This window comes from Apium graveolens, chromosome 2 (assembly GCF_009905375.1).
Source record: "Apium graveolens cultivar Ventura chromosome 2, ASM990537v1, whole genome shotgun sequence".
In the NCBI taxonomy this organism is placed as follows: Eukaryota; Viridiplantae; Streptophyta; class Magnoliopsida; order Apiales; family Apiaceae; genus Apium; species Apium graveolens.
Genome location: NC_133648.1, coordinates 135,048,341 through 135,061,033, shown reverse-complemented (window position 1 = coordinate 135,061,033; position 12,693 = coordinate 135,048,341).

The following is a 12,693-nucleotide window of genomic DNA, read 5'->3' as shown; positions in this document are numbered from 1 at the left end:
TGATGCAGTGAAAAATAATTAACTCAGTGGGAATGGTTTCAATTTTGAATTAAAACTGTTTTACCTTGATTAATGGAATATCTGGGTAAGTGGAACAGTTTTTTCCTTGAAAACAGGCAACTGAGTAAGTAATGATTCCTGTTTTCTCGAGCCCAGTAACTATCCGTTATTACTGCATGTCTGACAGGTGTCCAACGGTACCATTTTTGTTCAGAGTATAAGTACAACAGAGAGAGGATTTCTTTAATCCTTTATTTTCTTCGTATTTTTTCTCTTTACTTACTTTTACTCTCTTTCTTCTCACGTTGGTTTTTCATACAGACATCTTATCAAACACCTAACAGGCACTTTTGAATCTCAATTTTTCACATGGCACCTAAGGATTTAATCATTGATGGAGCTAAGTTTGTTCCAAACAACTATGCTGCAATTCTTGATCATGCCGAAGCTCCATCTGAATTGCATTTTGTGCAAGATCTTCTTGCACACAGTGAGATTGGGTATGCATTAACTCAGCCTGAAGTCTTTTCGAGTCAACAAGTTCTGACGTTTTGGCGGACTGGGTACTTTGATGATGGTGGTAAACATGACACTCCCAGTATTGTTTTTGAAGTGGGTGATTCATCTTATGCAGTCACTCCTGGTACAATACGCAAAGCTCTACATCTCCCAGAAAATTGTACTTTTTCAACTCCAGAGAAATCAGCACTTCAGGAGTTAATGGCTGATTTGGGATATGAAAAGAGTGTGGCAAAGCTTGGGCAGTTAAAAAGGGCTAATATCAGAAGAGAATGGAGTTTTTTCTTTGACTGCATCACCAAAGCTTTTGGGAACAAATGTTCGAACTTTGATGTTATCCCATTTTTGAGTCAGCACATAGGGTATGCTATTATCCATCAAACTCATTTTGATTTTGCAACTAGAATAATTGGTTTTATTGGGGATAGGCTGACAGAGGATAGAAATATTGTCTATTTTGCTAGATTCTGTCAACTTATATATACTTTTTGTACTGATGAACCTCAATTAGTCAATTCCTCAACCCCACCTTTTAAAGTTGCAAAATGATATTTTAATGATCTGGTAAATGCTGATACTAAGAAAAAAGTGGTTAGACCATTACAGATTCCTCAGTCTGTAAAACAGATCCTAGTAAATGCTGATCCTGATACTTATAGATCTATTTACTCTGATGTCCAACCAACCACAAACACCAAAAAACCATCATTCTCAGCAACTACCACTCATACTACTCAACCTACCCTCAGGACTTATCTCAAATCCTATCTTTCTACTTCACAGACTGTTCAACCCTCATCCTCCAAGCCAAAGAGGACAAAAACTATTCCTCAAACACCTCAAAAGAGGAGGAGGACTGTACTGAGAGATGAATCTGATACTGAGGAACAGGTTCCTTCTTCAGAACCTGTTGTAGGTGAAACTGAGAAAGTGACTTCTCAGAAGGATTCTGGAATTGGGGGATCTAGGCTTCTCAAATGGCTTAGAAGAATGACAGTTCCTGAAACTCCCAAGGAATCCAAATCAACAAAGAGATACAAGAAAAAGAGGGCAAAAAGGCCAGTTTCAGATGATGAAGAGGAAGCAGCTAAGGAAGGGGATCAGGAATCTCTGATCTCACAAGACAAGGAATTTGCTCCAGTCACTTCTTCTCCATCAACTCCATCTCAGGAAGCTGTTTCTGAAAAGGCTAACACACCTTCTGTGTCTTCTGTTGATCCAGGCACAAGTGCTGATATTTATGTTCAAAACTTTGTTGTGCCTGCAGTAATTCTCTTAGAAGCTCCAACAACAAATATTCCTCCCACAACACTTGTTACTGATGCTGTTCAAACTCCAGAGTTATCAACAACACCTTCTCTGCATCAAGATGCTGATGATCAGAATTTAGGTGAGCATCAGGATATGGCTGTTGATCAGAACTTAGAACAAGATCAGCAATTAGAGGATGCTGAAGCCTCCATTGCTACTCACACTGTTGTCTTATCAGAAGATACTGATTCTTTAAGTTCTGATGCTGCAAATGCTGGAGATACTGGTGATGCTGCTCCAACTGTACATGCTGATGAAGCAGGTCCTTCAGGACTTACTCCTCAACAGACTCTTCCTAAGTCTGAACTGGTTAAGAAGTTTGTTACCGGAGATGCACCAGTACCTTGGAGTGAAACTCGTGCAGGTCATGAGTGGACTAAGGAATGGAACTCAGTTTCATGTGTTCCAACTGACAAGCATCTTGCTGAGCACTTGATAAAAGCTGATGAAATGTTAAATTCTGATGATTTCAAAACTCAGCTTAGAGTCACTGCATTGAGTAATAAACATTTACAAGGTCTTCATTCAACTACTCATGCAGAGCTACACAAGATTCAGGAGAACTTTATCAAACAGGAACAAGTTTGGAAAATTGATAAGAAAAAGTTCTTCCAACCAACCATTGACAGGATTGCTTATATTGAGAAGACTCAAGATCATCAACAAGCTCAGATTGATGAAATTCTGAAAAATCAAGCTTCTCAGCAATCACAACTAACTGAAATCCAATCCTCAGTGGAATTGCTTATCTCTCTTCTACTACCTGCTGATGCCAAAAAGGGGGAGAAAGTGATTAAGTCCAAATGTAAGACTGACAAGACACTGACAGGAAAGGATAATGAAAAAGATGATCAAGGAAGCTTTGGAATGGGTAGAGGTCATAGTCAAGGTAGAGGATTCACATCAAGACAAGCTAGTCACAGGACAAGTTCTGATACTGGGAAAAGAATAAGTTCTGCTGCTGGTAAAAGGATAAGTTCTGATGAACTTCTAGATCTTGATGAGGAAATGTCAAGACAGTTATTTCTTCAGGAAAATCCAGGAATGGACTGGGAAAGTTTAAAGGAAGAAGAAGCCAGACTTAAATCAGAGAAAGTCACATCTAAATCTGAAGCTTCTAGTAAAAAGCCACTTCCAAAACTCAAAGGCATTGTGATCAAAGAAAGGACACATACTGAAGCAACATTGGCTAGATCACAACCACAGATAGATCCAAGATCCAAGGGTAAAGAAAAGGTTGGTGAACCTATCAAGGTTTATGTACCTCCCGAGGATGAAGAATTTACTGATGAAAATGATGACCTTGCTCTGACTTCAAGAAAAGTTCTTAAAACAACCTCTAACATGGCTCAAGTTGTTCAGAGTCAAGAAATTGTAAGTTCTGATATTCATAAAAAGCAAGTAACCTATGACATAGCTCAAGTTAACTTGATATCAGAAGATAGATCAAAGACACTCCTACCAGGATTCACTAAAGCAAAACAGACTCAATCTTTGAAGACTACTGCAAGTGGTTTTGAAGCTAGAGTAGTTACTGGAAAGGAAGCAAGAGATAAAACTGGATTGGGAAGTGCTGATGAAAGAAGAGTACACAACACTACCAATGATCCAACTTCCTTGAGTGAACCAGGTATTGGAGCAACTCCTGAGAGATTGAATCAACTGGAATCTGTACAGATGGTTTACCATACCTACTTGAAAGAATACATCATGTTGTATTTCATGACAGATGGTAGGGTTTATCATATAAGACAAAATGCCATTCCATTGAAGTATTTTGAAGAATTGGAGCATGTACTTTTCTTACTTCAAGTGGATGACAGAATAACAGGGACTGCTGCAGACTACTTAAAAGAACAGATTCAGAGACAGAAAAGGCTTTATTTTGTTAAGTCTGACGGCACATATGTTCCAAAGTACAGAGATCACAATGGTGATATTGTTGATATGAAGCCTAATACTGCACAGATCAGAATATATTTTGGTATTAAGGGACTTGAATTCAATCTGGAGTCTGACAAAGCCTATGTCATAAGACTAGATCAGGAGTTGAGAAAAGCAAAGATTAATGATCTCAGAGCTGTAATCTTTCAAACTGGTGAAGATACTGCAGAGTTTAAAGATGCCAAAAGGAGAATGATTGATGAACTCAGATATGCTGAGAAATGTTTGTTGAAGAACTATCTCAGAACAACTCCTGACATCAGAGAGATCAGATGATGAAGCCAAGTCGAAGATCTACAACTGCTTAAATTCAGATATTTGTACAGACTGAAGTTGTTATCAGAAGTTGAATATTGGTAAAACTTTAAGGACTGTAAGTTATAGTTATCTAGTCTAATTCTCATGCATTTGTACTTAATGTTTTTGACATCATCAAATATCTGTTAAACTTGTATATTATGCTAATTTACAAGTTGGGGGAGATTGTTAGATATATTTGATAATGTCATGGCTAATATAATTTATGTTTAGATTTCAGATCTTACTTAACAGGACAAATCAGTACTTAACTGTTGATCAGTACTTATACTGGAAGTCAGGACTTAAGGATATCAGTACTTATATTATCAGGAGATAATCATCAGAAGTTAGATATCAGAACTTAAGTGCTGAAGGATGATCATAAAAGGACAGTAACTGATTAAAGGAAAGAAGATCGAGATAAACATAAGAAGAGATATGCATGAAGAAGGAATTCCGTGAAGAATGGAATACTTGGAAGAAAAGATATCTGATTGATATATTTTAGGAAGCAGAATTATATTCCATATCAATTAGCAATTATCTTGTAACTGTGTAGTATATAAACACAGACATAGGGTTCACACTAAAAGTGTTAATATATTCGAGAAGATTATTTATTGTAACCCTAGCAGCTCTCGTGATATTTGTTCATCACTGAGAGGTAACAGTTCCATACTGTAACAGAGTTTATTGTTTCAATAAAGTTTGTTTTCTGTTACTTAATATATTAAAGTTCGATTTGATTGTATTATACACTGTATTCACCCCCTCTACAGTGTGTGTGACCTAACATGTTATATCTGATCGAAGAAACTATCACCAAGTCAAACTCCGTGTCTGTCTGTCTGGTATGTGCTACTGAAATATCAATCTCATCCATGTGGGGGATTATTGGAAAATGTGGGTATTGAGCCCCACGTTGTCAAGTCATTTTGAGCTGTTCTTGAGTGGGTATCGCTTGGAGTATGTTCTCCTCCGTGAGAGCTTTCCGAGGCACTTTGAAACACTCAAAATGGTTAAGGAATGAATGAGATACGATCATTCAAAGTTGGTCCCTTGAAGGTGGAATTGTAGATGTGAAAACTTGTATCCCAAATTGAAATGGAAAAGGGGTTTCCATTGCTTTATATAGCACAACACTTTAGTAGTGTTTAAAAGTGTTAGTAAGGTGTTGCTCCATCTCCTACGTGCGCGCGCAGGGGGGTGCAAATTGTGGGATTTCGAGGGGTAATCTGAGGCTTACAAAGCCTTCGGGCTTCCCCGCGTGTGCGACGTGCAGACACGAATGTAGTAGAAAATTGGCCCGAATAATCACGGACTAGTTTTGCTAATTTAATTTCCACTGGGCTTGGGCTCTTAAATAAATATTCATTATTCGGTATTTATTTTTATAAATACGAATATGAATTAATTTGACAGTTATAATTCGATTCAATTACGGATAATAATTGACTCTCGAATTAAATTTAATTAACGCGTTTAATTAAATAAGAGAAGTAGTGCACACGTTTCTCTAAGCCTATATATTTTCTCTATAGGGTTAAGGGTTTACTCACTCAGAATACACAACCGTCCTCCTAAACACAAACCATACCTCTCTCTCTCTCGGTGATAGTTTCGTACCCGTTCAAGCTCGCTGAAGGTGCTCGTTATCCGTAACGTCGTCGCTGCCTCGTTATATCCTGGGAGGCTATCAACTCGCACATACGGTGAGAGGCGAAATAGATTTAAGGAGACAGTTGAAACTGGACTCGAGGATCTCCCTTTGTTTATATCCTTTCTGTCTCTGTTTGATTTCGTTTACTCACACACACACTTATTTAATTTATATGTATTAATCGCAGATTGTATTCACAAGACCCACCCTCAGATGCACTAAGCAAAAAAAAGTAAGATATTACAAATAAAACCAAGTACCCATTCGGTTTAAAGACCAATAATATCAGTGTAAAAAGGTAATCAAAATCTAATGTAAATTTATAAAATTAAAACCTGGGAGAATCAAACTCAGGATTGAAATAGGGTCTGTAACTGTAGCTTGTTTTGGCGAGGCCACGACCTGAAAGTTAAATTTATAATGTGCTTAACGGTACCCGTGAACAAAAACTAATGTTTGCTGTGATTAACAGACATGAACTAGAATTCGATTTCATAAATAACTACATTCATCATCAATGCCTGGTAAAACTAGCTACCAACAATAGCAACTGTATAGATAAACTAGCAAGGGATCAAGCACAATATATGCCAGAAACTGTATATTGTCTGAATCTTTTTGTTTACGTAAACATAGCCTACAAATGATTATTTAAATTATGTACAGGGTTACAGATTCAACTAGAAATGGTGCACGAGGTGTTGCAACTTTAAATTTGAAGCATAAACATTATTTTAAAATTTACAGATATTGTATAACTTATCAACACAGCATTGCAGAATCATTGTACAAAATAGCATCGATGAATTAATTAGTTGAGGAAAATAAAAAACTATGTACAAAATGCGTACAGTTCTTCTAAGTCGAAAAGTGCGAAAACAAAAACACAAAGCAATTAACATCAAGATGGATTTGCCAAAACTTAGATACCTAGCAAATAGACGAGAATGACATGCCTTCCAAAGACTAATTCTTAATGATAAAGTGGCCCCTGCATATAAACAAGTTGAGATACTTAGTATAATTGAAATCCATAAGGGTAACCACTATAATTCGGAATAGTAGAACCAACGAGTAGAAGTAAGTGTGCACGTATGTGATATAGTAGCTCACCCTCATAATCAGGACCAGTAACTGAGTATAGGCATGAACAATCACCGAAATAACGAACCAACCAGCTGATCTTAATTTCACTCTTCTTGATGACATCTGTATCTTGCTCGAGGTCGGGGCAACACCAAGAAGATCCCCCGGAATAGGCAGAACCCCGGAAGAAGTGGCATTATGTGCCATTTCTGTCCAAATTTGAATGGTTGTGCCATAAAAATGAATTGAACTTCTAGGTATGCCATTTCCGGGACGAGGCCGCTAAATGGGAACAATTTTGTTCCAAAGTCCACAAAATTCATATTTATATTTTTACAAAATTATGGGACTTAAAAATATTGCATAATTTTATATTTTTAGATTATTCATAATTTTTGGGGAATTTTGGCATATATTTATATTTATTTAAAATTAAAATTTTAGAAATTATTCCCCATAAATTATTAATTAAGAGCAAATTAATTTTACTAGAAAATATATTTAAAGCCTAATTGAGATTAGGGGCATTTTCAATAAATATAAATAGACTAGTTTAATTTAAAATTTTATAAAAATAATAATAAAAATCAGAAAAAAATCAGAATATCCTGCAGAATTAGGGTTATGGTTCTTGATCAGAGCAACATAATCAAAGCAAGTTTTCCGGTGATTCTAGGGTTCAAACACCGTCGTATAGGTAACCAAATTGAATCTCTTGATCTCTACTTTCTGTTTATGCTACCAATTTCATGTATAGATTTATGGATTTTAATTTTTAATTTATAGGGTTTATGTCAAAATTGGGATTTTTTTATTTTAGGGTTATTTGTTTGATTTAATGATATGGATAGCTTTATATGATGTTGTATGATTAATTTGCATCATCAATTTGATCATACTGTAGCTAGAAATTATTACCCGATTGCTAGGGTTCTAAGCAATTTTTGATTTAATCTTTTTTAATTTTGAGGAAACTGAGGTATATTTGATGTTAGGGCTTATATTATACAGGTTATTAGCTTTATTTCGACATATTAAAATCGAAGTTTCATTTACAAATAAATCAGATCGGTTTTTGGCCGGTTTTTGGTTTGATTTGGCCGAAGATTGAGTTTCCGGGATGATTTTGATCGAGTAATGGTTGGAATAGATTGCTGTTGTTGTATAGAATGAATAACCATAAAAAATCACACCAAACGGTGTTGATTTGATGCTGAATCGTGGTTGCCAGAAAACGGTCATGCCGCCGGATTCTGGAAAAATCCGGTCTGCGACCCGGCTGTTCTTGGCATCCTGGTTCCAACCCGTTTTCCAAAATTGTAGACCCGGTTTTGATCCTGAAAACCATATTTGCACTTTCAGAAATCTGTTTCTGGAATTATTTTTTAAAAAAACTCAAAAATCAGTTTATTTATTTAAATAAATTGATTAATTAATTCAATTTATTTATTTATTTATTTAATAAATAAATGTGAATTACTTTCAATTATTTTCCAAAATTCAAATTTTATTTATTTGTTTATTTATTTAAATTAATTAATTATTTAAAGTATTAATCATTTTATTTAAATAATAATTTGTTTTACCTTTATTTAATTTCCAAAAATTAGGGAAAAATCATTTTAATAATTATTTAAAAATAATATTAATGATTAATTAAGTTAAATAATCAATTATTTTGAATAATAATTTGATTATTTTCTTTAAATAAATATTAATCGAACCATTTATTCGTTATAAAAGAAAGGGATGTTCCTAAAAATAGAATAATGTCATTTTTCCGATAAAAATTATTTTAAATCTCAATTTTTTCAGAAACAAGTCGGTTTTCGATATTTATTTATTTTAGACTCAATTTTTTTAGAAATATGGAGTAAATAATTTATAAAATTAGTATATAAGTTAAATATTGTGTAAAAATGCGAATAATGATCTATTTTCGATTCTAAAAATATGTTACTAACCTATGTGACGACCCGACTTATGTATTATGTGATTTATGTGTGTAGTTGAGTCCTAATTGCTATCTTTAATTATTTTATGAGTAATTTACTGTCGTACGGGTAAACGATAGGGTATACACGAGTACAATTATTGTACAAGCCAATTAAATTAATATCTCTTTATTTATAGATACGAATTGGATAAGGCAATACAAGCCAGGCTTAGCTAGCAGTAGTAGAATTTGTCTTGATCGCATACCAGGCAAGTTTCCTCCCATATTTTAATTTCAGAATAGTAAAATAACTTACCTATCGTTACACCAGATACTGATTATGCTATTACGTATATTTCTTGATCTTTCATTACAATAATTATTGATATTTGGAGCATATGACCTTTGTTCGGTTTTATTGTAATTCAGTTATTGTTTTTTTTATAACGTTTCCATAATAATTCTTGTTATTATAGATAAGTTGAACACTTCCACTCATATTTCATTTTCTTACGCATTATCTATAACTAGTCACGAATGGTGATGTTGGGATGACATTTAAGCATGCATACTGATTGTTCGGATGCTTACCTTATGGACTGGATCATTACGGATAGGGCCAGGGATGGACTAAACCCTTTATTTTATTAAGGCTAGAATAAGACCGGGTACCCGACCAACAGGTCTGTACTGCATCTTGACTGATCAACAGATTATAGTACATATGTTGGTTCTTATGTCCAGTCTAGTTTATTGTTGATCTCCGTCATCGGCATTCCTTATTAATTACAAAAATAAACAGATATCCATTGAGATTACTTATTTATCCTTTATTAGATTCACCTTATTTACTTTTTTTGGTACTTGTGCATATATATAATGTTGACTTGTTGATCAATTATGACTCATGCTCGTTATTACTCCCTTCATCTTTCAGTTAAGCTAGAGAATGAAGCCTATTCACACTCGAGTGGTAAAGAAGCGAGTGAAAAGAGGAGACCCTCTAGAACCAGGGGTGTTAACCCCAATTTAGGAGGAGAGCTTTGAGTTACCCACTCAGGTATAGTTTATGTATTATATGTGTATGTTAAAAATTGAACTAGTTGTAAAACTTAACTAGACTTTTGGTGTGTAGTGTATTTCTTATCAGAGTTGTGTTGAGACTTTTAAGTTGGAATGTAGTAATAATTGTGTTTGTATTCTTATTTCATACCATAACCTGAGATCGATCTTTAGTAGTTGGATGGGGTCAGATGCATGTTTATTCAGATATACTATACAGGTTAGTTTATGTTTATGAATGGCAAGTAACCCCAAATCTAGACCCCGGATTTGGAAGGTGTTATATTTATTTTGTGTATAGGTAAATGTAAACTTATTTGTATGTGATTTATTATAGGAAGTTTATTGGCGGGAAGTATTATGTTGATTTCTTTAATTAATTACTTCTGAAAATAGTTTCAGTGTCTCGAAATTAGACTTCATTAAGACTTTTATGTATAGGATGATGAAGTGGAAATGAAAGAAGCGGATGAGGATATAGTTGTGGATACTAACAGTGTTGATAGAAAGAATCCCTTTTGCCAATATTGAATACACAGATGACCTATATGCAGAATACGAGAAAGCTGAGGTATGACACATTTTCATGTATTTGTTTTACTTGCCCCTCGTATAATTGTTACTTATATTACTAGTGATTATATTCAATCTACATCTACTTGACTTTCCTATGCGCAAAAAATTAAAATTAACAAGCTTGATAATTTGTTTGGAATTTGTATATGGATATATGCTTTCAGATCAAGGAGACTCTGAAACTGCAACTATAACGACTCGTATTTCTCTATTATTAAAAGTGTAATTATTGAATAATTGAATAAATAAAGTATGTTGTGGTTCTGTCAGCTGTGTTTTGCCCTTACTATTAACTGTGTGTGACCTATCGGTGTTCGAGGATTATTTGTATAATTAATTGTTGAGCAGTATTATTTTATTTTCACTTTTAAAAGTGGTTTTATTGAAGAATTATTTTCATAAATATTGAAATTATCTTTAAAATTATTTTCATTGCTTTATAACTTTAATAATTATTTTTGGGAATTTATAAAATTTAGAAAACAAATTTCATCGATTATTTATCCCTGAATGATTTTCTGATTGTATTTATGAGTAACTTCAGTATTAAATTCCAGAATGCTTCAAAAATTATAAAACTTATATTTTCTTAAGTTTGGAAAATTTCAAGAATTTTAAAATTATTTCGGAAATTATTTTCAGATTAATTCACCCGCACGTTTGTTCGTTAATTTAAAATTATTTCGGAAATTATTTTCAGAGACGTTTGTTCGTTAAATTGTTAAATGCGGGTATATTACGTGATTCAAAAATGCTTTAAAAATTATGAATTTTTTTAATAGTTTTATTTATTCCGAGAATTTTTAAATTATTTTGGTACTTTTTCGAGCTTTATTAAACTGCAAATTGGTTCGTTAAGATGCAAAATACGGGGCAAAAATAGGCTATCGGTGGTAAGTATATGTGTCTAGTTTTTGTGAAAACCCCAGATACGTGTTCGTTCCTCAACAAATTTCCCTGTAACGTGTTTCAGTGATTTTTTTTCTTCATTTCCGGTTGTTTACCTCGGTTAATTTCGGTGTTGTTCTTGTTGGTTTATATATATGTATGTCCGTGTATATATATGTGTGTTATGTGTGTTTTAGTCTCTGTGTGTGTGAGTCATGTATGTGTGTGTGATTATGTAGTGTGTGTGGCGCGTGTGTGCATATGGTGATGGTGGTGATTGTTGTTATTTTACCGTGGCTTGATTCGACTATTTTCTAATTTACAATTTTATTTTCTGCAGGACTATTTTGATTATTATTCCTGGAATAAAAATATATTTCGTGCAGGAAATATTTTATTATCGGTAGAGTTTATTTCGAAACCCGAATATTATAGGGCACCAATAAATTTTGCCGCCTTCAATGATGAATTTCGATGAGTTGACGGTGGACCGTGATGATTTATTCTGAGTCCTACCATTATAAAAATAATAATTTAGTTCTTAAAATTATTTTTGAAACAAAATAAATATTTATTTTTAAATGTCGTATTGATTTTCAAGTTACGAAATTGATTTGGTTGTGATTGTTGCGTCAATTATGTTTCGACGGGAAGTCCGATAAATAGAGGAGACGCTGCCCGATTTTGAGAAATTAATTTCAAAAATGCGGGAAAGTAACCTATAATTATCGGAATACTTGTCGAGCGTATACACTTATATAATTGTAAATAAATATTTTATGAACCCTAGTTGTTATGTGTATTATAATAATACGTATAATTACGAGTCGGGAATTGATATCATTCGGGTAAAGTTGGTAGCGAGGATATGTCAAGCATAATTGGTCGTCTAACTTAGGGTATTTTGGTTATGTAGGTTCCAGTCGAAGGCCTCGAGAATTAAAGCTGGTTTAAAGTCAGACTAGCGTATAGTTATAAAGCTCTGCAAGGAAAGTACCCCTGAACAAATCTTTTACGGTTCAGAAATATATGAATAACTGTTGATTTAAATTGCGTAGTGGAACAAAACATTTTAAGTTACGTATCCCCCATATTTGAAAATGTTTGTTGTAATTATGTTTTGGGGAAAAGTAACTTCTTAAAATATATATCTCTAAAATGTGATTAATATGGAAAAGGTTTTGGAAAGTGTGTTGTGATAGAATTGTTTTAAAAAGAGATAGGTAAGAGTGGTTTTGTAAACTGGATAAAATGAATCCGATATTGGATAACGATTATAAGTGGCTAAGTCGGTTGAGCACCCTATTTTCACCGATTAGTCCACCGTAACTTATTAAAGACCTAGCTAGTCTCTGCAGATCCGGTACAAATTGTGTGAAAGCCCGATCAACTTTTGTAGTTCCCGTAATGG